Here is a 27965-nt window from a genome sequence, read left to right on the forward strand (position 1 = left end):
TATATCATAATTACAATGGATGTCGCCCTTTTTTTCTAAAGGCATGCTAAAAGGAAAAGGAATCGAAAAAAAAAATGACAAAATTTCTTAATTTGTGGAAAAAGAAAGAAAGAAGAAATTGAAAAGTAAGGATTGGCTGGCGGCACTAGGAAGGATCTAATTTTTGTCTTAGATTTCGTGGTATAATAGATCTATAATTTTTGTCTTAGATTGCTAATGAATTTGGCAGTAGCGCGACATTGCTCATAGGAGTGAGCATTGGTCTAGGGTTAACCCTGGACTGTCTCTGGATTGGCCCAACCCTGCCAGTTCTAGTCCGATTCTCAGGGAAACTGGGTCAGTCTTTGGTCCTGGAATTCTTAGACATGTACTGGTCGGTTTTCGGTCCTGAGAGTTCCGGATCAGTTCAACCCAGACCAACTCTAACTATATTATATAAAACCTAAAAATAAACGAAGTCAACAACATTAAACAGCTCTTTAGTGAGGAATTCAAATAATTTTACATCATTCTTTAATAACTTAGGTTTTTAATGTTTTTTACGGTGTCAATAGTCATAAATTACGAATGAGGAAAATGTTTGTGTGAAAAGTTCCCCCCCTCTAATATTCGTTCTCCTCTGTCTTATTTGTCCTCTTAGTCTTCAATTTTCCAAAATGGAAAGAAACAATTTCTCCGCTCACAACTCAACACTAGCTTTGCTCGCTTTGGGTCACTCGTGCCACTCACCACTTAATGCTCGCATGGCTTGTTACTCCCCGTTTAACATTCGATGCTCTTTATGTTCGACACTCACTCTACTCGACCATCATCGCTTGCCTTTTTTAGCTGATCTCGTTCATTATCGAACCCATTAGGTCGATAATCCCGCTTGCCTTTTCAAGAATTACAAAAATGAAATAAAAATTATTAGTTAGTCATGGGTTGAAACCGAATTGAACTCATTGGGTGATCCGGTCCCTCAATCTTTTTTAAAGAGTATAAAAATTGAAATAAAAATTATCTGTTGGTTTCGGGTTGATCCAGGGCTGCACCGAACCCATTGGATCGGTTCGGTCCTCGGTCCCAAGCTCAATAGGATCAATTCTCAATCCTAAAAATTGAGAACTAGTACTATGCGAGGTGGGGGTAGACCGCCCATTTCAGACCACGTTCACCTCTAATTCTCTTGCTGAGAAAATATTGGGTACGTCTTATGTAGCCAGCGTGGCAAACAAGAAGGCACTGGGAGCGCGACACGTGTCCTCGGGGACCCATAATTTCAGGCGCCATTTTGAAAATTTTTGTGTACTGTAGCTCGTGGAGAGAGGTTTTTTGTTGCGACTTCTTTCTTTGCGCCTCTCTACCCTCGCTCTCTCTCCCCGACGAAGTCCCTCTCTCTCTCTGCCCTCTCTCTTTCCGACCGGCGACCCACCGCGAGCAACCGACGAACCAGAAGAATACCGGCGAGAGGACCGCGAGCAACCGACCGACGTGCTACCTCCCTCTCTCTCTGCCCTCCCTCTTTCCGACCGACCGGCGTGCGACCTCCCCTCTCTCTCTCTGCCCTTCCTCTTTCCGACCGACCGGCGTGCGACCTCCCTCTCTCTCTCTGCCCTCCCTCTTTCCGACCGGCGAACCACCGCACCACCCCTCCGGCTCCGGATCTCCCCTCCGGCTCGTCCGTCCCCTGTTCTTTCTCTCCCGTTGCGTCTCTGTCTGCCCTCCCTCTCTTCGCGGCGAACCAGCGCGTGACCGGCGAACCACTGGCCTGAACACTGATAATGTTTAGTTTTTTCATCAGTTATTAATAAAATCTTCTGTTCCTTATTCTTTTTCAGCAAACAAGTTCTGGGGATACCACTGGCATGAACACTGGAACTTCTTCGGACATTGGAAATGCAGGTTTACTTGGGTGAGTTCATTCTTCTTTAGCAGTGCATTGTGCTTACATGGCAAATTATTGTGGTTGGAAAGTAAAATGAAACGGCTTGGAGGCTCTCTTTGTCACTTTGATGGAAAAAGTTCATTCTTTGTGATGCATATTAGTATTTATGCCTTGCACATCATACCATGCAGAAAAAGCGAAAATAATCCCAGCAGCAATCTAGGAAACAGATGTCTGTAGATGTAAATGGAAACAAGCAGTTTATTATCGTTTCAACAGTCCGAAATTAATTTTTCCCTGCAACCAGTCAAGGTTGATATAAATCCTTACACCGAAAAAAAAATAACAGATCGCCTGACCATGTCATCAATGCTTGTCTTTATTGATCATTCATGTGTGACACTAAGCCCCTGTTATACCTAAATTCTTTCAACATCGGACTAGAATACTTCCAACTTATGTGATATTTATTTGACATTGTTTAAAATTTGGAAGATCTGATATTTGGATGAAGTTTTTCCTACTCCTGAGTTTGTGCTCTGCTTTATTGATTTTGCATGCGTGGGTCTATGTGCTGGCGCAAATGTGTCATAGACAGCTGATATCTCAATACGCATGACATGAATATCTCATTTTGGGGTTCACAACTTCTGGATAAATTTTTAAAATTGAAATTCTGCCACTTTCTTCCTTTAGGGTAGTTTCTGCAATGTTTTGTGGCTTTCGTTTTGTGGCAAGGTTAATCTTTTCTTATTGTGATTCATATGGGGAAGACTGATTTGAGGATTCAGCTGGTAACCATTCTCTGATGAGATGTCTGACTTTGAGTTTTGGTTTTTATAGACAGTAGAATCTGTTGAGGCTCCCAAGAGGCCTACGCAAGTTCCTGATGCCATTAAGCATGGGGGATTTATTGCTTATGAGCGCGAAGATGTTAAATATAGGGACCCTAATGTTCGGATGAACGATTGGAAGGAAGTCATGGAGGAGTCCAAACCAGGTCCCCTGTTAAAAACTCAGTCTGCCCGGTGCATGGACTGTGGCACTCCATTCTGCCATCAAGTAAGAGTTGTAATGATTTTATTTTATAATTGTGTCTGTGCGTATGTATGTATGTATTCTAGATGAATTTTATTGTTTATCTGTTCCTTTGGCTTTACTATGCAGGAAAACTCTGGATGTCCTCTTGGAAACAAAATACCTGAGTTCAATGAGCTGGTATACCAAAATAGGTGGCAGGAAGCACTAGATCGACTGTTGGAGACAAATAATTTCCCCGAGTTTACAGGCCGTGTGTGTCTTGCACCGTGTGAAGGCTCTTGTGTTCTTGGTATCATTGAGAATCCTGTTTCCATCAAATATTGAATGCTCGATCATAGACAAGGCCTTTTGAGGAGGGTGGATGGTGCCCCGGTCACCCCAGAAGAGAACAGGGTATGCTGTCTCTTTATTCAACAACATTAACCAGTCAATTATATCTGTGCTTTGCTTACTATGCTCTTGGAGAATATGATTGGTAGGCGTTGCTTGAAAAGCTATGTCAAGGCTGTCCATTATGTTCCCTAGAGATGTTTCTTTTCTCTGGGGTTCCTGTTCAAGTTACATCCCTCCTTTCCTTAATTCACAATGCTTAAGAATTAGCCTGGTTTTCCATTGAGTCTTTTGGCTTAAACCAGTCAGATTTCAGGGTTGGTTGTGACAAAAGATGTTGCCTATTCGAAAGTTAATATCATCAATTTCTTTATGCGCTCAGGAAAAAAGTTGCGATTGTGGGAAGTGGACCAGCTGGATTGGCTGCAGCTGACCAGCTGAACAGGATGGGCCATTTTGTGACAGTGTATGAGCGTGGCGATCAAATTGGGGGCCTAATGAAGTATGGTGTGCCAAACATGAAGACTGACAAAGTGGATGTAGTTCAACGGCGAGTTAACTTGATGGCTTAGGAAGGTGTCAATTTTGTGGTGAATGCCAGCGTTGGGAAGGATTCATCATACTCTCTTGATAGGCTCCAAAAGGAAAATGATGCTATTGTTTTAGCTGTTGGCGCCACAAAACCAAGGTAAGTTCATTGTGACTTAACTTTGGGGACATGTTGTAGGAGTTTTTGCACCATGTTCTGGTTGATGAGAAAAGCGATATTTATGCTTGTGGATTGAATTTTCCTTCTTGCAGGGACCTTCCTGTACCTGGACGCGAATTGTCAGGTGTTCATTTTGCCATGGAGTTCCTTCATGCAACACAAAGAGCTTGCTTGACAGCAATCTCAAGGATGGTAACTACATATCTGCAAAGGGAAAGAAGGTAGTGGTCATTGGTGGAGGTGACACTGGCACGGATTGCATAGGAACATCTATCAGGCATGGCTGCTGTAGAATTGTAAACTTGGAGTTGCTTTCTAAGCCACTGGAGAAGAGGGCTCCAGGCAACCCTTGGCCACAGGTACAAATATTACATAAGTTACCTTTTCTCTTGACAACCACAGGAGTACTCTTGCTTATTCCATTATCGTTTATTTTATAGCATGCGCAGTGTAATATTTGCTCACCGTTCTTTTCCTCTGTTCAATGCTGTTTATAGTGGCCTCGCGTCTACCATGTTGATTATGGCCACCAGGAAGCTGCAGCTAAGTTTGGGAAAGACCCAAGGTCTTATGAAGTGCTAACTAAGCAGTTTATTGGTGATGAAAATGGGGTCGTTAAAGGGCTTGAAGTAGTGCGTGTTAGGTGGGAGAAGGATGCTAGTGGGAAGTTTCAGTTCAAAGAAATTGAGGATCTGAGGAAATCATTGAGGCTGATCTGGTTTTACTGGCCATGGGATTCCTTGGTCCAGAATCGGTGAGTATTTGAACCGTTCTCTCATATTTGTCAAATAGTTGGAGCTGTGCTAAGAAAGGATTTGGCATGGGAAAGTCAAATTTGCATGTAAATTAGTTGTTTTTCTTTCCGTCGTAACTGTATAACTTGGTTATTCAGTGTATGTGCTAAAGTAAATTTGATTGGCATGTGGGCCTTTAGAGGCTTACTATTGCCCTAGGAAACCTTATATAATATGGAAAAGTCGAACTGGTTAAAAATGAAGAATGTGAAGATACCTTTTAACCCATACTTATGTTTATGTGCATAGGGCTAGTGCCGGGTGGATGTAAATCTGTTCTCTTTTTCTGGACAGTTTATTGACAGCATTTGTGCCTGTTGTTTTTGCTGGTTTGCCCTTTCCAGACTATTGTAGACAAGTTGGGTCTAGAGAGAGATGGCAGGTCAAACTTCAAGGCTGACTATGGCCGGTTTGCGACCAATGTGGAGGGAGTTTTTGCTGCTGGGGATTGCTGATGTGGTCAGTCTCTGGTGGTGTGGGCCATCTCCGAGGGAAGGCAAGCTGCGGTGCAGGTCGATAGATTCCTCATGCCAAAGGAGGAGGATCTCACCGTCGACCCTGAGGCATATATCTTCTTTCAAATTATTCAATGCGGCATCAATTGCTAATTGTATCATGCTCGCCTGTGGGGGGAGCCATCTTCAAGTGCTTATTGTTCTTTTATTAATGTAACAAGATTCTCATTGCCACCCAAAGTCACTTTTCATCATTGAGGCAATACTTTCGTTCGGGAAGAAGGTGGGTGTAAAATAGAAAAAGCAGAGAATGTCATTTTTTGTCATGTCCTTTCCACAGTTGCCCGTGTTGGAAAATAGGCATCTCGAAGCTTTGATTCGTCTGTTGTTATTTATTGTGCAGTATTGGAAAATAGGCATCTCGAAGCTTTGATTCGTTTGTTGTTATTTATTGTGCGGTATTTTGTTGTTTGATCACAAGAATGTAGCACTTTTGAACTTAATTCAACACTTAAAGGTTGAATACAGAACAAGCTCATTGGTCAAGCTTAAGTCGATGCCTTTATTACTGTTCCCACAATTCTCTTGCAAATTGTCAACAGATCTCTCATCAACTCAAGGCTCTACGGAAAGCATTTCCCGCACGTCGATTAATTCTCTCTCACACTATTGATAATTGAAACACACTATTGATAATTGAAACGTGATGTTATGTTCTTTGTATATCGTCAAATTCAGAGTCGACGGGGTTGAATTATTGCCACTTTTCGATTTTATACTAAGTAGCAATCCCTTGGAGCCGCAGTTTGCCAAGATTGGTAGGGCAGCGAGAGCTTTGCCTAGCAAGGTAACCGGCCACAGTTTGGATCAGAAATAAAATCAACATCTGACGACGTCATTTAATACAAAGCTTTGTTCTGTCAAAGAAAGCTGAAGGTACTCGAACCTGAAATTGAAACATCATAGTCCAAACATGAAATTGTTATTCATTCAAACCGACAATCCAATAAGCAAAAAGCTTTCCTTATGTTAGGTACTCCAAGAGATTTATGCACACGCAAAGTAGCCCCGTGAAAAACATTGCGTCTCAATCAGCATTATATTGGACAAATTGGCCATCTTTCTTGGTTCGACTCTTGCCGACTCATCTTCTCATGAAAGGCAATACTCACATTATCAAAACATGCCAATACCTTCTTTCAAAACACATAGAACTCCAAAAGAAAAGTAAACCCCTCGAATATCTTTGCGAGTGCATGTAGAACCAACCTTGGTAACAAGAACTTCCTTGAAGAATTCTTCTGAAGAAATCGTATGAGCAAAAGAAAAAAACATAAACTAAACCATTCAATCACAAAGATACATCTAACCAAAAAAAAAAATCGTAGTATACAAAATAGTCATCTTTATCCACTCTTTCTGTAGATGATCCATAGCAAAAGACCTCGTATTTCTTCTAGTCAAATATTTGGTTACGCCTCTTCATCATCCTCAACCATAATCCTCTTGCACGCTTCATAGCACATGAACATCAGGTAGGGAAAACCTTAATGACAATCGACACGAACATCAGGTAGGGAAAACCATAATAGATACATTAGCTATTTAGATTACATGGATGCGGGATAGATTGTAAATATTGTAACGTAGGAGCCAATCCATGTGACCTCCTGAATGATCAAGTCATTGGCAATATTTTTATATATCAAGATGATAACAAGTACAATTTTCCTACCATTACTACCAATTCAGTACACAAGAAGGTGATGGTCTCAAAAGTTCATTACTTGATAGGTTTCACATGCACCGAGAGATTTGTATTGCCAAACCTACCTAACACTTTACATCAGTTTCAACGCCACCGAGTCATTATCATTTCCAACTGAGCTATGAGAACTAAGAAAAATGTTTAGCCTACATGTAAACAGCTGCATTAAAGGGGACACAAATGATCATTAAAGATGTCCATGCATCAAGAAGGCCCTGGTTTCTAAAGTATTAAGGAAGCAGAATATGAGAAACAAGATGTACAGATAAAAGAGTTCAGGAAGTCACAAGCCCGATGGAATTTACATATTCAGAGTGTGATAGGAAACACTACTGCTAAACAAATCGGGCAACGTTCTGCACATAGAAGAATAAGAAAAAGGCAGGTTCAATTTAAGATACCAAGAAAGTATTCTGCCTGTAGTATCTGTTATTTTGCAGTAAAACATGGCAAAAGCAGTTCACATGCATAAAGAATCGACAGAAAATGTCCTCTGGAATGACTATGCTAGTTATATTACAAAGGGAGAAAAAATGAGAATCAACAAATTGGTATTCAAGAAAAGGAGGAAGTGATTCAAGTCAATCTCCCAGCAGTTTGCATAGTTTTCAATAATCTCCCAGGAAACAGGGGGAAGGAGACTTTTCACAATGGACTACCGAAAAATAAAAACAGAGGCTTTTCCCTGTCTTCTCCTCCCCAAGAACAGCCAGGTGATTTTTGCCCGTGAAGAAGGCAATTATACCAGGCCTCTAAGCATTTTGCATCAATACATGGCCAATGAGACCGAGAAGGAGTATATCAAACTGCGTTTGTTACTTTAATGGAAAACAATCTAATATGTGACTGATTCCTTCCCACCAAAATCACTGTATTCCCCTGTGACTTTTACCTGAACCAAAGCACTGGCGGGATCTTGATGCGAGCGGAACTGGAGATCAACAGGCTGGCGGGTGTGAGACGGTCGGGCACCAACGTTCCAGCGTACAAGACAAGCCGGTGTCGGATCTGGAGCTGGAGGGGGACGCGGTAGTTCGCCGGTCACGCGGTGGTTCGCCGCGAAGAGAGGGAGGGCAGACAGAGAAGAGCGGGATCGTGATGCGAGCGGAACTGGAGATCAACAGGCCGGCGGGTGTGAGGCGGTCGGGCACCAACGTTCCAGCGTACAAGACAAGCCGGTGTCGGATCTGGAGCTGGAGGGGGGCGCGGTGGTTCGCCGGTCACGCGGTGGTTCGCCGCGAAGAGAGGGAGGGCAGACAGAGAAGAGCAGGGGACGGACGAGTCGGGGCCAGATCCGGAGCCGGAGGGGGTGGCGCGGTGGTTCGCCGGTCGGAAAAAGCGAGGGAGGGCAGAGAGAGGGAGGTTGCTCGCAGTCGTCTCGCCGGTATCCTCCTCGTTCGTCGGTTGCTCGCAGTGGTTCGCCGGCCGGAAAGAGGGAGGGCAGAGAGGAAGGTCGCACGCCGGTTGGTCGCTCGCGGTCGTCTCGCCGGTATCCTGGTTTGTCGGTTGCTCGCGGTGGTTCGCCGGTCGGAAAAAGCGAGGGCAGAGAGAGAGAGTTCCTCGGGAGTTCGTTCGGGGAGAGAGAGCGAGTGTAGAGAGAGAGGCGCAATAAAAGAACCCGCGGCAGAGCTACAGTACAGGAAAATTTTCAAAATGGGCGCCTCTGAAATCGTGGGTCCCACGAGACACGTATTTGCTCGACCGCCTTCTTGTTTGCCACGCTGGCTACATAAGACGTACCCAATATTTTCTCCTAATTGCTCATGTGTGAGATCTCCAAAATCTCACTCCTCGCTCCTATGCTGACCTTCTAGCCGTAGCTTCTGCATATGAACAGATCGAGAAGATGGCCTACAGTGTCTGGCTCTCCCCCTCTCTCTCTCTCTCTCTCTTTCGGTAGCTGGGTCGAAGATTGCAGAGATTGACCAGCGTGGAACACGGGATTTCGGAATATCTGAGTACTTTAATTCTCTGGTGGGTATAATGATTGACGATAGAATGACCTTTTGGATGTCGATTTTTGCTAAAACTTTGCTTATTTTGACCTACTCTGTTGGTGCCCGCGTCCTCGAATTTTAGTGCTGGCAATTGGTGCCTTGCGCAGATCTCATTATAATTCAGGCGTGTTGTGAGCATGTTCAAGCGCCCAAGAACGAGTCGAAAATCTATCAAAACGCCCGTTATCTCAATAGGAACAGTATGCTAAGTGCGGGTTCAAGCGTGTCATGAACGAGTTAGCAACGCTTTTATGGGTTACGAGTTACGTATAGACAAATTGACCCATTTATAAATGGATTGTGCATGATTAAATTCCGTCTGAGCATGCCAAATCCCGTATGGTGTGGACAAGTCAATAGTAGAACGTTTTCATATTTAAACCAAACATGATCTAATCAAAGGCATTGTATCATCAAGATATGCATAATTGATCTAACTCATTTAGCACGTTGAACATAAAAACTCAATACAAACGTGTAAAAGCGAGTTTTAATGAATACCAACAAATCTAAAACTCATTGAAATGTGTGTCGTCTCAACAAGAGTAGCACGGTCATAGCCTGTTTTTCAATTGAATGTGCTTCAACGTGTCACGAACGAGCCAAAATGCTCAACCATACCAACAGCGCTTTTATGATTCACGTACGAACAGATCAACCCATTTATGAATCGACTGCGCATGATTAAACCTCCAGCCGGGAATGCCAGATATGGCATGTGGTGAATAAGTCCGCGTTAGAAGGTTTTCAGCCACGTCTTTTCAATGGCAGTAATAATTCGGCCATGGGTTGCATGATTATCTAGGAACCAGGAAAAACCGACTTCTCTGTTCAAAAATCTCAGTTCTTAGGACCATTGTCTCGATCAAGATAGGATGGATGGTTTTATATTACGAGCGCAAAGCGAAGAAATCTGGCATGAAAAAGGGAAAGAACGAATTTGACCCATTTCTTCGGTCAACAACTACCGTTCATGCTCCCGTCCAAATCCAGCGGACATTCAATAGATGCGCACGAACATGGTCCAATGATGTTGCTACTTCACTTGAGGAGAGAATCTTTCCAGGAGAGAATCTTTCGAAAATTTATACTTACTGGGATTTCAAGTGGTGTAGGCTTACTCCAGAGGTCGTATTCAGGTTTAATAGAAAATCACTGGATTGTTCAAGGGCTTTTGGAATTTGAAACTCACGCAAGGAGCCAACATTTGACCTGATATATCGTTACGATATTTAACTGGATTCGCTGTTTAGCCATTTAAAAATTCCGTTTCATCTTTCTTTTTGTGGTATAATATGTCCAACGAACGATTAGATTAGAGTTTCGCTTTTGTTGAACATATCGTTTTTCATCCATCAAGACACTAGTCGAGCACGGTTTTAGATATGTTGCCATCAACAGTTTCTGCACTGCTATTTTGTGTTTGAATCAATCTTGTCTCTCCTTCCTCCTCTCTCGTGACCGTGTTTTAGTTCCGGGTTCACTTCTTCGATCCGCTTGGGGTTTTGGTTTTTCCAGCTACACTCCCAGTTTCGGACCGGACTTTGACCCTGATTCCTCGATTGGCTTTAGTTCAGTCCTTTGTATCTTTTCTAAGAAAACCCTAGGATGGGTAAATGACGATGCTTTGGACGAGTTACACATACACAAGTCAGCGGCATTTTTGTCCAAAGGGTAAGAAAACAACGCATGACTTGGGCTCTTCCTGTGCTGGTGCTGACAGTTTTCACCGGTCTCTGACCATTATTTATTCCTCTTTGGGTGTGCAAACTTGATTTTTCTAACCACCAACGTCATTTTTTTTTTCGAAAAGTCACATAAATAATCATTAAATTTTAGCAGGATCTATAATATCATCTCTAAATTTTTAACTTATTTAATATGATTCCCAAATTTTAATCCAATATAAAATATCATTTCCGAACATTTAATTTGTTTAATATAATTCATACATTTTTTATTCATGCTTAGTGTAGTTCTTGAACTATATGAAAAATGTTCAATATCATTTCTAAACTTAAATTAGTAGAATAACAACATTGAATATTATCATAGAGTTCATTGACTAGATTGAATAAGAAGATTATATTGAATAAATTAAAATATTAAAAAACGTTTACCTAATGCCCCTATATCCCCCCCAAATCATGCACATCCTTACCAGGATTGATTATGACCATACAAGATTGTAGTTGATTTTGCCTCCTTCGTCGATCGAGACAGGTCTGGCTATATTATGTTTTTTTTGCATGTCGTTGGTACTTGTCATGTCAATTTTTCTTATATGCCCGACATGTTGTAATATTGTAATATATTTATTAGTATTCTAAATATGATCCCAATATTGTATTCCCAATTAGTTTTGATTTATTGCCCAATTTATTACCCACATCTATTACGTGATATTTGCCCGTTAATATGTTACCATAACGGTCTTGATAGAAGATGTCAGTAACATAAGAAATGGAATAAAACGTCAAGTCGTCTAGTTTAAACCCTATCACTACAGAAAAAACTCCATCAAGTTTGAGGGTTATTGGCTAGTAGAATAGGACGTACAAATTTGGTGGTTCTCATATTGTAGATTGATTGTGCTACATGGATCCGTCCGAGGTTTTAAGGTTTTCTGCTTTTGCAGATTTCATCAATGGCTGGAGGTATGTTGATCTTTACGTTTCCACAAATCGATCCCGAATTCTGTATGAATTTATCTGTGATTGATAAATCGAAATCATCAGGTTTTAGTTTATATTTAATCTAACAATTGGTATCATAGCATGTTTACAATCTCTACCTTGGTGAAATTTTTGGAATTTCTATTTATTTTCATTGAATTATGTATGGATAAATTCGAGTGACCCACCACGCAATAATGGATCGGCATGATCACACTGCCATTAGGAAGAAAACCCTTAAATTTTCCGGTATATTACTGATCGTCAAAGGTTAATCGAGTGGTGAAATTTTGGTGGTTAGGATTTTTAGGGCAGATCATTTTAGGCTTAATTCCGATCAATACGTTAGTTGTTTTTGCCGGTTCTTGAAATTATTCGTTCATCCCGACATTCTCTTTGAAACCCATAAATCAATTTGGTCGGATATGGGCTGTGGAGGAGACCTAGGTGGCAAAACGAAGCTGGTCACGGTGGAAGGAACAGCGGAAAAGAAGAAAGCCCGAAAAGAAGGCTTTAGGCGCGTTGCACGCGTGCCTCTCTGCTTGTGCAGAATTACAATTCTGCCATTGAAATTCCCTCTGCCCCTACTGTACTCCAGCTCGGTAGTTTCCACCGCCTATCCAAGGTTGAGCCCTAGGATTTGACGGTGGACTTAAAAAGCCACCTACAGACGCTTTACGTCCAATCATTCCGGATAACGCTTGCATCCTCTGTATTACCGCGGCTGCTGGCACAGAGTTAGCCGATGCTTATTCCCTAGATACCGTCATTGCTTCTTCTCCAAGAAAAGAAGTTCACACCCATGGGCCTTCTACCTCCACGCGGCATTGCTCCGTCAGGCTTTCACCCATTGCGGAAAATTCCCCACTACTGCCTCTCGTAGGAGTCTGGGCCGTGTCTCAGTCCTAGTGTGGCTGATCATCCTCTCAGACCAGCTACTAATCATCGCCTTGGTAAGTTATCGCCTCACCAACTAGCTAATCAGATGCGAGCCCCTCCTCGGGCGGATTCCTCCTTTCGCTCTAGTAGGATTATGTAAAATAATTGTGTTGGACATAAATTTTAAGATGGTTTTTATAGGACATATATTTTATTTGGACAAATGGACGGGAGTGTAATATTTGATGCATACTATAGGAAATGAATGGTGTGTTTGTTTGATTGAAAAAAATTTCCATGAATTAGTTTTGCAATCACACGTATGGTTTGTTGGAAATAATTTTTTAACGAAAAATCATATGCGATTAAAGAAAATATGTAGACTCAAAGTAGAAAAATGAATTTTCTAATCTAATATATATATATGAAATTTCCTCGAAATGATTTTTCGGAAAATATTTTCTTTGGCTGCCCTCCGCCACAGCTCGGTCTAATGATAAGCTAACTAATGAATGGAGATTGGATTCCACAAACAAACACGTCAAAGATTGAGTGGATGAAGGCCAAATATTTGGTGGGAGAATGGAAAGAGGAGAAAATGACTAAGATAAGGGAAAGAATTGACATACTATGGTGAGCAAATCTAGGGAAGGAATCAATGGGATCTCCCCATCACTCAGCAGTATGTCAGCCGAATTTGGCCGTTTGGGGAGGCGCAACCAAGAGTAAAAGCAAAGGGAGATTTGGGGATGCCAATCACGCAAAAATGAGGGGGCTAAAATCAGAAATCCGAGTGCATAAGGGGAATTTATTGCAAGATAGAAAGAAAGAAAAATATTTGCAATCAAAGGAGACTCGAATGTTCCAAACTACTGATCACACGATGTCTTCTCTCAGCAATATAATGATTACTCCTTCCATACTCATCATCACTGCAATTATTAAGAATTAAAAAAAAAATAATCATCTTCGAGTGGGCAGTTTTACCCTTGAAACGGGAACTAGACTGAAATTTACCAATTCCAACTTTAAAGAATCGGGAACAAGACCAAAGACCTAGGAATTGCCTAAAATCGGCCAGTCTTAACGGTTTCTTTTGCTCAACTCTACTTTTTACTAGCCCTGAAATTTGGTTAGAAATCCATATCATTCCCCTTGATGATAGATCAAACATAACCTCATTAAGTTGTTGGAAAACATTAAATAATATGAAAAATAAGAATTAGATGGAAATTTGTTGGAAAAGTTGAGAAAATAATAGCAATCGTCTAGGCATGCCAGTACCATCCTTAAGGATAATTCTGCTTTTTGGAATATGAAACTTGTCCCATAAGACTCTAGCAGCTATCCTCCCAAGATATAACAAACATTCTTATATACTTCATATTGGAATATTGGAAGGAATAGAAACAACGTTATGTGTATAACCCAACCAAAAAGAAAATGAAACAAGGGGAAATTCTCTTAATTCAGAGTATTTTATTTTTGGATTGTGGTTTGTAATTTTATATTTAAACAAAAGGGCCATTAAAAGAGCTGTTAAGAAAGAGCCATTAAAAATCATTTGGCAATTAATAGAAGCAAAGTCAATATAAAACGTCATATATTAATAGCGGATGGAAATCATTACAAATTGATGAGGGTGGTAAAAACGTTACAAAATTTAGTAGCTTTCAGTATCCAACATATCTGACAAGGTTCATCTTTCTTATAGAGAGGGGGTAAGAACAGTGAAGGTGGAAATGGCCATGATGGTAACAACAACCAAGAGTATGGGGTCGGTGATCCTCATGGAAATTATGATATCGGGGTCATCCATCAGTGCCACTAATTGGGGCTGGAGAACATCTTTTCTAGGCGAGCTTTTCTGTACAATGTCCTATGCCACTACAAATCCACCTCTTCCATGTGTCTCCAAGTGCTACGAAAACAGGGATCAGTCCAGCGAGTCCTTGACGTCTGCGGGAATAAAGCACTGCGACGTCAGTTGTTTATCGTCTACTTGCCTTAACTACTATCAAGGTAATAATCCTCACATCGAGATCAAAGATATAGCGTAACTTCTTATGAGATCCATACAACTAAGAAACTCGTTGCATAATCTTCTTCTCTTGCTTGATCTACGTTTCATTGATATATTTTTATTACAAGAGGATGATTGCTTACTGAATCATTTCATTTCCTTGGACTTCAATATATAGGCTCTTGTTTAAAATAATTCAATTTCAATTTTGATGTGAGTACCTTTTTAATTCTCTTGTTTTATATTTGAACTCATGAAGACACCGAGAAAGTTGGAGTGGACGTGAAGAAAATTCGAACTTGTGCAAAGTCATGCCATCAGGGTTGCCGAAAGACCTATTCATTGCACTCAAGTCATTGAACTTATGCTATACTTTTGTGGTTTCATTCCTCAACTATTAAAAAATGCCTTTTTAATTTTGTGATAAAATGACTACTCTCTATTATTCGGAATTAGATTGTGAGATATAAATACAAAAGAAAAGGTAACCTCTACAAGATATTGAAGTTGGCTTTGTCTTGCCTATTTGGATTTGTGTCAAAACATGATGTTTGTCCTCACACAATCGATGTTTTACGATGTGCATAAAATTATCAATTTCTAGCACGACATGGCATGGCATGAGAGTATGACTTGGCAGTGCTGCCATTGAGACAAATGAAATGATATGTATAAGCACGTCCTAAGCCAAAAGAGAAAAAGAGAATTATATATATATATATATAAAATTTACCAAAGTTAATTTTATGAATTATGTTTGGGTGGTAATTTCAAATGGGATAAGGATATCACGGTGGAGAGAATTGATTGTCTTTTAAAGGATATTTTCAAAATGCTATGGGAATTTCTTTGTGGTCCTATCAAGGCAGGATTGAGAAAGAATAACGAAGAAAAGAGATTTGGCTGACAAGGGCCTCGTATATTGTGTAATACAGGAAAGGAAGGTGGGGGGTTATTGTTTTATTTTTTCTGCAAGATTAATGAAAAGATATTTCGGAAAAAAAGGCAACCCATACTAACGAGAGGAAAAAAAAAATACGAGCAGGAGGAGAATATATTAGGTAGGTGAAACACTCTACCTGGGTTAAATGGAAAATCATTCATTGATCGACACATGTCGTTTGCGTATTGTCCATATCCGTTAAACGGGTGGATTGGGTCATAAATGGTTCGACCCAAATCGATCCATTTAACCCGTTTATTAGGGGTGTTAGTAATCGAACTGAAAAATTTGATTTTTTCGATTCGGTTTTCATTCGGTTCGGTTTCTATTAAAAACCGAAATCTTTCGGTTCTGATCGGTTTAACAAATCAAAAAATAGAACCGGTAAAGGGCCAACCCTATTTCTAATTCTCTCATGTCTCTTCTCGTCTTGAAGGTGTGACAGTGACAAAGACGGCAACTGTGACTGCGACAGCAATAGGGACGGCGATGGCGGCAGGGATGGCAACGACAACGGTGACAAGGACGGCGACCGATTGAGGGACCGGTTGTTCCACCATACCCTTTTCTCTTCTTCTTCTCCTTCTTTGTCGGTAACGGTGAGCTATGTGCTGTGCTGGGTTGAGCAACAGCACTTCGAAGACTGACCCTTTTGTCCTCACAACGCCGCTCTACTACGTCAATGCCCCTCTTCACATGGGCAGCGCATACACCACCATTGCTGTTGATACCATCGCTCGCTTTTAGGTTTGTCTTCAGACATTGTTCATCTTTCATTGCCGACGTTCCTTTTTGTTTTTTCGTTGTTTTTTGGTTGTATGCGAGTTATGGGCGTCAGTAAAGGCAAAACCCATGTTTCTTGATCCCCTTTTTGTGTCATTAAGAGTAAAGATTAGTGTCAATGGTCGGTTGTTTCTTTTATCATAGTAGATACGAATAAAGAGTACCGGTTTATTGCGGTTGAACTTTTGCCTTGATGCAAATGAATGAGTCTGCATGTAGCCAGGGGGGATGAGTTTTGTTCCTCAGACAAAGCTATTGCTTCATAATCGTTCTTTAGCATTGGTTGTTCGTGGTAAACTAATGCACTTTATTCATCAAGATTTGATTTTTCTTTTCTTTAAGCTGGGGTTGGATTGGAAAATTGGCTCCAGGAATCACTTCTACATAAACAATGACTTGGTTCTAACTTCTGTTACTTCAGATTAAAAGGCTTACAATTATAATTCTTTTTTTTTCATGGGCTATAATCCATTTCGAGCGTGAATTCATTTGGAGCATGAATTTATTTTCCTCGGGTGCTCCGCAAGAATCCTTCCTGTTTATGTGCTTGAACAACTTCATGGGTTCTAGTTTTGGTTACTAGATCCGGAGTCACTTCTGACGTTTTGTTTCTTTAAATTGAGTCGACCCAAAAACCCGAGCTGTCCAACACGAAGGTAGGCTTTCCTGATGCTGATAAAGTTTGTCTAAATTACTCTGATCTCTGAGCTGAGAATGGAGACAGCTGCACTTGCGATTTTTGAGCCATTTTGTTTTGGTGAGCTTGTTCATTAGGTAGGTGAGAACCATAGTTTAATCGCTTAGGGTTTTGGCTTAAGACCAATGGCCAAGGTAATTGATTTTGGGGTATCTTTCAAGGTAGTGAGACACTGGATATGTTAAATATCCTATCGCCCATGATTTACCTTTGTTCTCCTCAGCCATGCCTCAAACCTTCAGCCTGTTGAGGTAATTCATTTCTTTATGATGCATTTTGCCGATGCAACGTTGTTTGTGCACTCCATGTTTATCTTGTCCTTTCTATCACTGGTTTACCATTAGTACTTCTTTCAACAGTGAATAGAAGCAAAGATGCATATTACCGTTGAGTGTCGTGTATTCAAGCATCTTTCGCAGAACCTTGATCGTAGCTACAGTTTTTAAATTAAACATTTCCTAGTATGCGGGGGAAAAGCTATTCCATTTCTCGTTTTGATGCCTGATTGAGCACCCGAAGCTCTAAGATTGCACGAATTGGGTGTTGTTACAGGGCTTCTTGCTGATGTTAAAGGCTCTCTACAACATGAATAGAGCAAAAACCTTTGTTTCAGTTGGAGTGCATGATGTTAAAGGCTTTTTTGACATTGTTTGCAACCAAAAAAAAAAAAAAAAACTGTCTTCACCAATATCAAGCCTTTTCAAATTGATCTTGTTCTTAACTTCTGTACATCAAGACTCATGCCATATTTTACAGTATGCGGTGTGCGTATTTTGAATTGGTTGAGTTTAGAAAGCCCTTCCCTGGCATGAGTTGCATCTATTAATGCTTGAAGCCCACAAGTTATGTGCATTTAGGGCCAGGTTTGAGTGGAGAACATATTGGAGGTCTTCATTTGTGTGATTTCTAATCATAGTGGATTTCGCTTTGTACAATGTTGCTGTATGGAGAGTTTGCTTGCCAAATTTAATGTGTAGAGAAGAATATTGACTAAGGCCCCTGCTTTAAACTGTGTTGTCTTTCTTATACGTGTATCTGTCATTGTATGTATGCAATAAGAAGAGAAATGTTCATTGTACAGGTTTTGCTGACACAATTCAAAAGTATTTGATGTATTTCGTAGCTCATTGACCCTAATGATGGTAGAGGCTCTTATATGTACTCAAGATTGACTACAATCCGCACTACTTTCACAATTGATCGAGGAGGACTTAGATGAACTTGAAAATTTTAAATTGAGTGAGAAAAAAAATAACCATTGAATATTTATATTTTTCAATATTACAATTGATATTTCAACTTTCATTTTCATTATGAATTTAATGTAGAGTTGTCATCTATGACCACAGACCTAAATTCAATAGCAATTTCTCTTGATGATTGACGAACTTAGATGTAAGAATTATCCATATTTATATCTTTCAATATTACAATTGATATTTCAATTCTCATTTTCATTGTGAATTTAATGCAGAATTGTCATCTACGACCATGGACCTGAATTCAATAGCAATTTCTCTTGATGATTGACATGTAAGAATTATCTATATTTATATCTTTCAATATTACAATTGATACTTCATTTCTCATATTCATTGTGAATTTAATGCAGAGTTGTACCCAGGTCAGGAATTTGGTCAATTTTCCAGTTTTTATGTTCTCTCTTTGAAAGTTTGGAGGGCCATTATGCAATTTCTCTTGTTGATAGAGCTCCTAGAGATTGAGAGATAAAAAGTTACCTGGGCTTGTTCTATTTTTAGAGCAATGACATTCCCCCAATTTTATAATGTAGAAACAAGACTGAATGTTTCAACTATTGGTTGATCAATCCCTATATAAAGTTTTTACGGTTAATGAAGAAAGAATATCGGTAAATTCCCTTCATATTTTCATGATGTGGCTTACTATAAACCTTGTATTGTTTAATTGCTCAATGATGACACATATTTCGTGATTTAGTTCTAAATTTGTTTTGCCATTCCCGACAATAGAATTACTCAACAATGCTTACGCGATAGGACCATCATTCTCTCTCCGCCTTAAGTTTTGTTTAGCCAACTTGAGGAAAGATTTAGTCGTTTTGACCTTGCGACATCCTGAATTTCCAATACTATTTTCAACTGAATAAATCAGATCTTTCATCGACGCGTCTATAATGCTATTCAGAGCCGATCACTCGTGAGATAACTAGACTATTTGGAGAAGTCATTAAAAGATTTTAATGCAATGGACTTGAGAATTCGACCAGAAGTCGACTGCTCGACTGTGCTAGTCTGCAAGAGTCATTACGGCATTATCAAAATCGATCCGAGATTAGGGATATATCGATTCGACTGAGATGTGTGATCAAAGTGTGGGTGATTTCACCTAATTACAAAATTCTCGTCGATCGGCACTAGATCGATTTTCTATCGTTTTGGGTACCCCATGCCCCTAATTGAAAACTTGAGATTTTCACGACCACCAAGAGTTGCCAATGTGTCGAGTAGGTTCATAGTGGCTCGAAAAAAATCGACCACAAGTCATTCACACTAAAAACCTCTGAAAACTACTCGGTAGCCTAGGTCACGCTAAAAACGCGCCCGAGTGAAATTAATCGCGAATTTAGGTCCGATTTCAGAAATTGAATGTTTTGTCATGTCATAGGTCATTTTAGAAACGTCTCTTTCGAGGAATTTTCGGTGAATTTGAGATTTTTACGAAAAATCATTGCAGAAGGTTCGGAAATTAGTGGAAATTCGAATGAGCCAACTTAAAGGAAATTTTGGCTTCCATACCGAGTTATATGGTGTTGGGGACTTGTAGAAAATGGTGTGGGCCTTTTCTTCGAGGAAATTGGACATCGAATTTGGGGAAAATTGTTAAAGAAATTGAAGACCAAATAATGAAATTCGAGCTAAGAAAAGGGGTACAATTTTGGACTTCAAAATTTGGATTATTGATTAATTTTATGCAAGAAAGTATTAAGAGACATTGAGATAAGTTTGAGGGATAATTGGGGGACCAAGCATTCAATTTTCTAGATAGTCTTTATTGACTTTTTGGCCATTTCCTTTCAAAAGCCTCCTCAGCACACCTAGCCACCGACTCCTCCTGCTCATGTTTCCACTTTGCTTTTCATTTTCCCTTGAAATTCCGTCCAAGCAGCATCCTCGCACGAAGATCGCCTGCCCCTTCTTTCATTTCCTTCGCCCGCAGCCAACCCCTTCGCCAACAACACCCATTCTCCACTCACTGAAGCTTCACGATTTCATCAGCCTCTTGCCAGCAGCAATTTGAGTCAACGAAGCAGTGAAGCCCTCCCAAACGAAGACCACCAAACAACCGCACTTGCACCTCCACGCGTCCAAGTCCACTGAAGACATCAGCAGCTTCGGTCTTAACGTCTGCAACTCGTGTTTCTCCATCAACTCAGCTGCACGCCTTCACCAACGAAGCCCCCTCTCCACGGACGTTCTTCACCACTAGCTGCTTTTGTCCGTTGTCTTCAGCCACGCGTCTTCACGGTCAACCAGCGAAGCCATCACCCACCGAAGCAACAATCCAACGTTTCCTTGGTCTTCCTAGCTCGACGCCAGCCCACTCACGAGCTTCTTTACTTCCTCATTCGCTACTCCAAGCCTCAAAACCAGCAAGCTGCAAGTTCGGCCCAATTGTAGTCCACGAGCCAGCGAGCTTCAGCCCACGCCATTCTCTCCCAGTCCAGCATTTTGGGCCCAATTCAGCAGCTCCTTCAGGCTTTCTTGTTCAGCCCATTTGAAGCTCAGCCCACTTGCATGTGAATTTCAGCCCATTCCAGCAAATTTGGTCCAGCGAAGCCCAACAAGTTTCTGTTTTCAGCAAGCCCAAGTGTTCAGCCCGTTGAGTCCAACTTTGAAGCCTGTATCTTCGGCCCATTTTCAATCTTGAAGTCGGCCCAAGAAGCAAGCCCAAGCCTAGCTTTTTGTTGTGGGCTTGAGACACTTTTAGGCTCAGTCCAAGTGTCTACCAACACCGCCGAAAATTTGGATTTCGGCCGCGTCGCGCCGTCGTCGCGGTGATCCGTTCATAAAACAAGTGAATTTAACTTACTAATCTCTGCTTAGTTTTCCAATGATGCTTAAGGGTTGATTAGATTTAATTAAGTGCAATTAGGTGGATAGATTAGATTAGAATAATTAAATTAGGGATTTACCTATGCATGTTAGGAGAATGGTTAGTATAATTAGTGAGTAGACAAGTCCTAGTATTTATTGAACGAGTCTCGATAATTTTCTATGGTTCATCTTGGCTTCAATTAGGCATTACGGGCCTAAATTGGATTTATTGCTATTTAATAATTAATTTTCGAAATTATTTATTTATTTATTTATTTATTTTCTGGAAATTCAACCGGGATGGTCGGTGACGGAGATTTTATGCCGATTACCATGGTCAATCCGTTTATTTAATTGAGCTTTATTTTGTGCTGAAATGAATTATTTGTGAATTTAGGATTTATTTCCTAAATTAAATAATTTTGGGAAATTAATTGAAAAATAACCAGGCATCGGTTGATAATGCCAAAAATGTTTTGGTAGACTACAGAAAATGGTGAAATTTATAGAAAAGTGAAATTATGATATTTTGGTTAAGGCCAACCATGTACCCACACATGATAAATTTTTATCGGATATCGTTAATACGAGGGAAATATGCCAATTATTGTTTTGATTAAGGATTCTAAGTGTGAAGCACACAATCCTTGGCTGAAAGTAATTAATCTTGTGAGAGTTATTAGTCGCATTGAGAAGACTATTGAAAGATGAAATGATGTATGATTGGTGTGTGATAGAGTGGAATAGGGCATGAATCAGTTATGCTCGCTGAGCCGTAATTCTGCATTACCACCAAATTCTGGTTATATCCATTGGACCATAGGTTACCACCTAATCTAGGTTGTACTCGTTGAGCTGTAATTCTACACCACTACCGAACTTGGAATCGATTGTGCACACTAAACTGTAATTCAGCATTACCACCAAATTTGAAATTGGTTGTATCCGCTAAGCCGTAATTCAACATTAACCGCCGAAGAATTAGTGAGTCATGCCTACTGAGCCGTAATTCAGTATTACCGCCAAAGTTTTAGTAGGCCGTGCTCATTGAGCCGTAATTCAGTGTTAGGGTTGAGTATTTGAGAGGACCGTGTGGACCATGCCCACTTAGCCATAATTCAGCATTGGAGTTGAGTAATCGAGATGAGCCGACCAAGAAAAGGGTCGAGATGATATGTAATCGACTAGATCGATTATTCGATGATTCAATCTAAGTGTGGATTTAATGTAATTAATGATTGAATGATTTGATGTTATGAATTGATTGAGTGATGTGATATAAGGTATCTATAAATAACGTTAATTTGTAGGATGGAACTGAGACCAAGGTAAGTCCTTTGACTCGTGTTGTACTTAGGCAACCTTTAGAGCATATTGGCTTCCTAATCGAGTCTTAAAAGGTAAAATTTGCTGAGACGTTGTTTTACTGGTTATTGTATAACCATTTTCAAGCCCCTAGTTAAAAGCGGTGGGGAACCTAAGGTCCGAAGTTCAGAAGGTGAAGCCCAGAGAATCAGAGAGTATGTCTGACTAGCTAGTCCTAGGACATTTCTCTTTTGTTGAAAGCCCATTCCTTTTTATAGGTTTTTGTGTATAAACCTGTGTGTTTATAAAAATGTCTTTTGTGAAAAATTGGTCATAATTTCCTATCCGATTGTTTTATTGTCTAGGGATTTCATATGCTTCCGCATAAGTATATTAAATGAATGGATCAGCGATGCGTCCTAGTATTTCGCTATTAATCAACCAATGAGGGATGGGCATATGCTCGGAGGATCGGGACGTGATAGACCCATTAATTGCAGTGCAAAATTTTTTACCCATACCCGACCTGATCCGTACTCAACCCATACCCGATCCATTTAACAAAACCTAAAAAAATTTTATATATATTTTAAAAATGGTATTGCTAAATTGGTTTTATACAACACAAATTTAATGGACAATTTTTATAATTTTAAAATAATTAATTTTAAAAAATTGAATTTTAATTATTTTTACTATTTAAAATTTTTAAAATTTTTAAAATTTTCTTTTTAAAAATATAATATTTAATTTTCTTTTTCTTTTTCTTTTTTCTTCTTCTTCTTCTTTGGCCAACCGTTGACCACGACTACAGCCGGCGACCGGCCACAGTGAGCCTCGAGCTTGCCCGGCTCGCCGACGCCGTTGAGGCCTCCACCTTACCAAATCCGACGAGCTCGAGCTCACCCCTCGCCCGAGATCGGCGAGGCTCGAGCCTCGCCCGACGTCGGTGAGTTTGAGTCTTGCCAGATCGGCGAGGCTTGGGCCTCACTGGACGTTGGTGAGGCCTCCTCCTCGCCAAATCTAGCGAGCTCGAGTCTCACCTAGCCCATTGCCGACCATCACCGTGTCGGCCATCGAAAGAAGGAAGAAGAAAGAAAAAGAAGGAAAGAAAGAAAAGAAAATTATAATAATTTTTTTTTATTTTCAATTTTTATAAAAAAATTATTTTTTTCTAAAGTTAAATAGGGAAGAGGGAGATTGTGTGGTTTTGGTTGAAAATGGGTTTTAAATCCAACCCATTTAAAACTCACTTAAGACCCACCTATCTTAAGTTTTTAATTATTAAACCCATTTAATTAGTTTCTTCAAAAAATAAGTAACCATATATAACTTATTTATGATTTAAATGGTTCAATATGGGTCTAAGACCCATTTTGCCACCTCTATATGTCCAAGCCCCGCATGTTTTTTTTTTTTTTTTTGTCGGTTCCAAGCCCCACTTATTGTCCAAGCCCCACATTGAAGATATTCAAAATTTAACTCCCCTATCCTCTGTCTCTCTTCAAAAGCTCTAGCCCACTTGCAAACCCTCTCTCTCCCAGTTAGGGCCTGCATAGTAACATTTATATTTCTCTCAATTTATGTTCTTTTAGGGCGTGCATGTTTGTGTTCTTTTTATCTATTCATGAACAGATATTCAAAATGCGTTTGTTTATGTTTTTGTTCAAAATCTATTTTTTTGTTCCTGGAACAAAATTGAAACGGAAATGAGAAACAAAAATATAGTTGTTTTTTTGTTCCAAAAACACTTTTGAATAACATTTTTTTCTCTCTCCTTTCTTTTCTTCTCTTTTTTTTCTTCTTCTTTTCTTCTTCTTTTTTCTTTGGCCGGTCGTCGGCCTCAACCATGATCGGCGACCAACCGTCGAGGGCCGGCGACCTCGCCGGAGTGTCACCGACCCCCAGCGACGCTCAGCCTTGCCGGATTTGGGCGAGGCCAAGCTCACCTAGCCAAGGCGAGGCAAGCCTCACCCGAGGCCGATGACGCTTGGCCTCGCCCAGCCAAGGTGAGGCCGAGCCTCACCGTGGCTAGGTGAGGTTGTCGACCCCGTCGGCCGATCACCGGCCTCGGCATGGCGGGCGACCGACCAAAAGAAGAAAAAAAAAAAAAGAAAAAAGAAATGAAAAAAAGGAAAATTAAAATTAAAAATTAAAAAATAAAAAGAAATAAAAAAATAATATAAATTTACCAAACGTGTTTCTATTCATTTTTTATTCTCAAAACAAGTTTATCAAATGTGTCTTTACGGTCAAAAATTGTTCCCGGAACGAATGAAATAGTTTTTATTTACTTTCCTAGAACACTTTTTGAACAAAACACAAACAAACATGCCCTTATTCCCCGAAACAAAAAAGAATATAAATTCATTTGGTAAAACTTTTGTTCCCAAGAACAGATTTGGAACATAAATAAGAAACAAAAAAAATATATATCTTCTTGTTCTTAGGAAAAATTTCTAGAAATTAGTCAATTTTTTCTTTTGTTTTTCTTGCTTGCTACGGCCTTGGGTGGCCACTTGCCAATTGCCGGCCACCTCTGACCGGCCGCGGCCATCATCGGCCGACCATCGGCCGTTGCCGACCATTGCCGCCGCCGTTTCATCGTTGTCGCTACCACCCACAGCCCACCAGCCACCCTCGACCTTCGATGACCGCCACCAACTGTCGTTGCCGTTTGCCAACCACTGGCCTCTGCCACAGGACCGCCGACCGCCCGTCATCACCGCCCCCTGACCACCGTCGCAACCGCCGCCCAGCATCGCAATCGTCACCACCCCCCGACCATTGTCACGGTCCTACAATGGTGGGCAGCAACAACAAGCGGCAAGTAGCGGTAGGCGGCTCATGAGCAAGAATAAAAAACAAATAAATACAAAAAATAAAAAATTGTACCAATTGCATTTCTATTATTTTTCTATTTCAATAATATAAATTTTGTATAGTTACCAAACATCTTATTTTACTCAAAAATTATTCCCCGGAATAGAAATAAAAGAGAACTATTTTTAAAAAGAAACTATTCCCCGGCCAAGAAATGTTACCATGCGCACTCTTAGACCCTTCTCCATTACGGAGCGAAAAAAAAAAATTCCCTTCATTTATTAAACCTAGTTCAAAGCACTTTCTCTCTCTCCTTTGCGCTTAATTAATCCGCTCCCCCTCTCTCTAAAACTGCTAGCGCCCTCCGGCTCCGCACTGAAGCAATCTGCTCTCTCTCTCTCTCTCTCTCTCTCTCTCTCTTCTCCCGCCCCCCCCTTTGTGAAGTGATGAATCTGCCAGCGAACCATGACGCCAACGCGCCTCTGCCTCTGCCTATCACCTCTCAAGCCGCTGCGCTGACGGCTCCACCTCCGCCTCCACCTCCGCCTTCGCCTACCCAATCTATCGTGTTTTTCCCTCTCTCTCGTGACCTTTGCTCTATTCTCTCTTTCTTTCCTCCGCGAAGCACCCCTGCTCATGAACGACGATGCTAACGACACCACCAACACCGTCGCCTCCTGAGCCTCGTCGTCGCCTGTCAAAGCCCCCATTGGCGGCTCCACTACATTTCCTATGTCCGAATGTTATGGTTTTTTATAGATTCTGCTTAGTAGAGTTTAATTTCATGTTAATGTGAGGTTAGTGACCGTGATAGGTTCCCACCGTCACTCTTGAAGCTCGCCTACGCCGTCACCTCCCGAGTTCTTGAAGAGCGATGTTGGTTCATCACAGGGGATTCTTTGCTGGCTTAATCCAAACCATCCCGAGACTGCATGGCCCAAGGCATAGTTTAAGCTAGGTACCATCAATTCAAGTACAACACAAATATGTGCCTTTCTATTTTTCAGTCAATTATCACCTTAACTTTTTGAGTTGAGTTCCATGGTCATCAATTTAAGATTCGGCTTCGTCAGTGAAGATAAAAGAGTTTCTTTAGTGGTGCTGAATTGGATTTATTATGGAATAGTTTTAGTTCGACAAGCAATGGCTGTCGGTGGATGAATACAGCGTCACTGTTGGAGCGGGACTTTACTTCCATTATGATATCTTTATCCTTATAAGGATTATGCTTGCTATGAATTTCGGGCCTGCTTTCCTAGGGACAACTTTCCATACTGTTGTAAGCTAAGAGATCTAGGCCTTATCACAATTGGATACATCCTGGTCTTTGTCACTATCTTGCTTTGTGGAAATGGTTTGATTCGCAACCTTGGTAGTTTGCCAATTGGACTAGGAATACTGCTTTGATGGTGGTTTCTCGCGTTCTCATCTTCTTCTTCAAGCCAGAGAACACTTCCTCCCTGGTTTCGTTGTCGTGCTCAAGGAACGTCGTGGGTGTAGTCGGAGAATCTTGTCGATGCATCCGGGAGCCTCATCGGCGCAGCAAGAGTCACACTCTCTCCTCCTTTCTGTGGTTGGAGCTCACGAGTCGCTGGTTTTCCTCTTGCACAGCTAACTAAAAATCTGCCTGAGGGGTGGAATGAGCTCCATGGCCGAAGTTTGCTAGCATACGTAACTGTCATTTAGGGTTAAAAGAAATTGAGTTACCTTCTCCCTCTCCCTGATTTCCTTGTACTATTTGAGGGTTTGCAAGCTAGGACGATGCGCGAGTCGACTCACTTCCAAGCTTCAGTCAGCAACGTTTGGAAAAAGAAGAAGAAGAAACCACTCACCTTCAAGCTCTAGTCAGCAACGTTTGCTAGGACGATGTGCGAGTCGATTCTACTTTACTTTCACTTGTGAAAATAAAATTTACTTTAAATTGACAGTGTATACTTTTTCATTTACTTGAAAATATATAGATGAAAGACTAGGGCAAGAAATAGCACAGTCCAAGGCAAAACCGGGGTGGCCAAAATTGGCCTAATATGTTCAGGTCGAAACAAGCCTTCAAGTAGAATCGATGGCATTTTCGGTTCCACTACCCATTCTATACGACTACCAAATTTGTAGGGTATAGGCGGTGTGGACCGATTCTAGCGATCTTTTTCAGATGAAAAAATGGAAGTTTGATCCACATTTATTTCACAGAAAATGATTGATTTGGAAAACATTTTCCCAAAAATAACTACTTTTGTCTTTTTAAAAAAAATAAATGAATGGATAAACTTTTCATCACCCACGAAAATAGGTAGGTACAAATTGTTATTGATGATGAAAATATTTTATGTTGACTAATTTTTCTTAATGATATAAGAAATCACTTTTCGAAAAATATTTTATAAATAACTCAATTTCCACGAAACGAATGCACTTTTAATTGTTAAATTTTACTTTTATCAAGTTAAAACTTTTAGATTAGAAGTTTTAGCCAAAAAAAGTATCAATTCTTGCTAGATAAGAGAATCGGCCTTTAACCGGCAAGTCTTTGTATCATTTTTACTCTTGGAGGATCGGTCAGGGTCAAGTAAGTTTCCAATTCCAATTGAATCCAGACCATCCAATCATGCAGAGAACATTGCACAAAGTTGAAATCCTATCAACGGATTTTTTGGTGTTCCTATTCTTTTCACATCGAATCATACAAACGAAACAACAAGACATAGCTCATGTCCGAATAAGAGAGCTATCTGATTAATTAACTTTCATGAAGTCAAGATTTAATGACCAAGTCATTATATGTTCACGATAAAGTAAAAAG

General features: G+C 40.5%; 2 long non-coding RNA genes across 2 annotated transcripts; one reads left to right on the forward strand and one right to left on the reverse strand.

Moving 5' to 3' along the window:
• The first annotated feature begins 1661 nt into the window (after positions 1 to 1661).
• Positions 1662 to 5647, forward strand: LOC104435913. Its single transcript, XR_005551254.1, has 7 exons — positions 1662 to 1894; positions 2711 to 2929; positions 3035 to 3301; positions 3621 to 3926; positions 4040 to 4306; positions 4445 to 4701; positions 5086 to 5647. It is a non-coding gene; the product is annotated as an uncharacterized LOC104435913 (long non-coding RNA).
• A 760-nt stretch (positions 5648 to 6407) lies between these two features.
• On the reverse strand, positions 6408 to 8582 carry LOC120293452. Its single transcript, XR_005551255.1, has 2 exons — positions 7857 to 8582; positions 6408 to 6742 (listed from the first exon to the last, which is right to left on the reverse strand). It is a non-coding gene; the product is annotated as an uncharacterized LOC120293452 (long non-coding RNA).
• Between the last annotated feature and the right edge of the window lie 19383 nt (positions 8583 to 27965).

This window comes from Eucalyptus grandis, chromosome 5 (genome assembly GCF_016545825.1).
Source record: "Eucalyptus grandis isolate ANBG69807.140 chromosome 5, ASM1654582v1, whole genome shotgun sequence".
Taxonomy (NCBI): domain Eukaryota; kingdom Viridiplantae; phylum Streptophyta; class Magnoliopsida; order Myrtales; family Myrtaceae; genus Eucalyptus; species Eucalyptus grandis.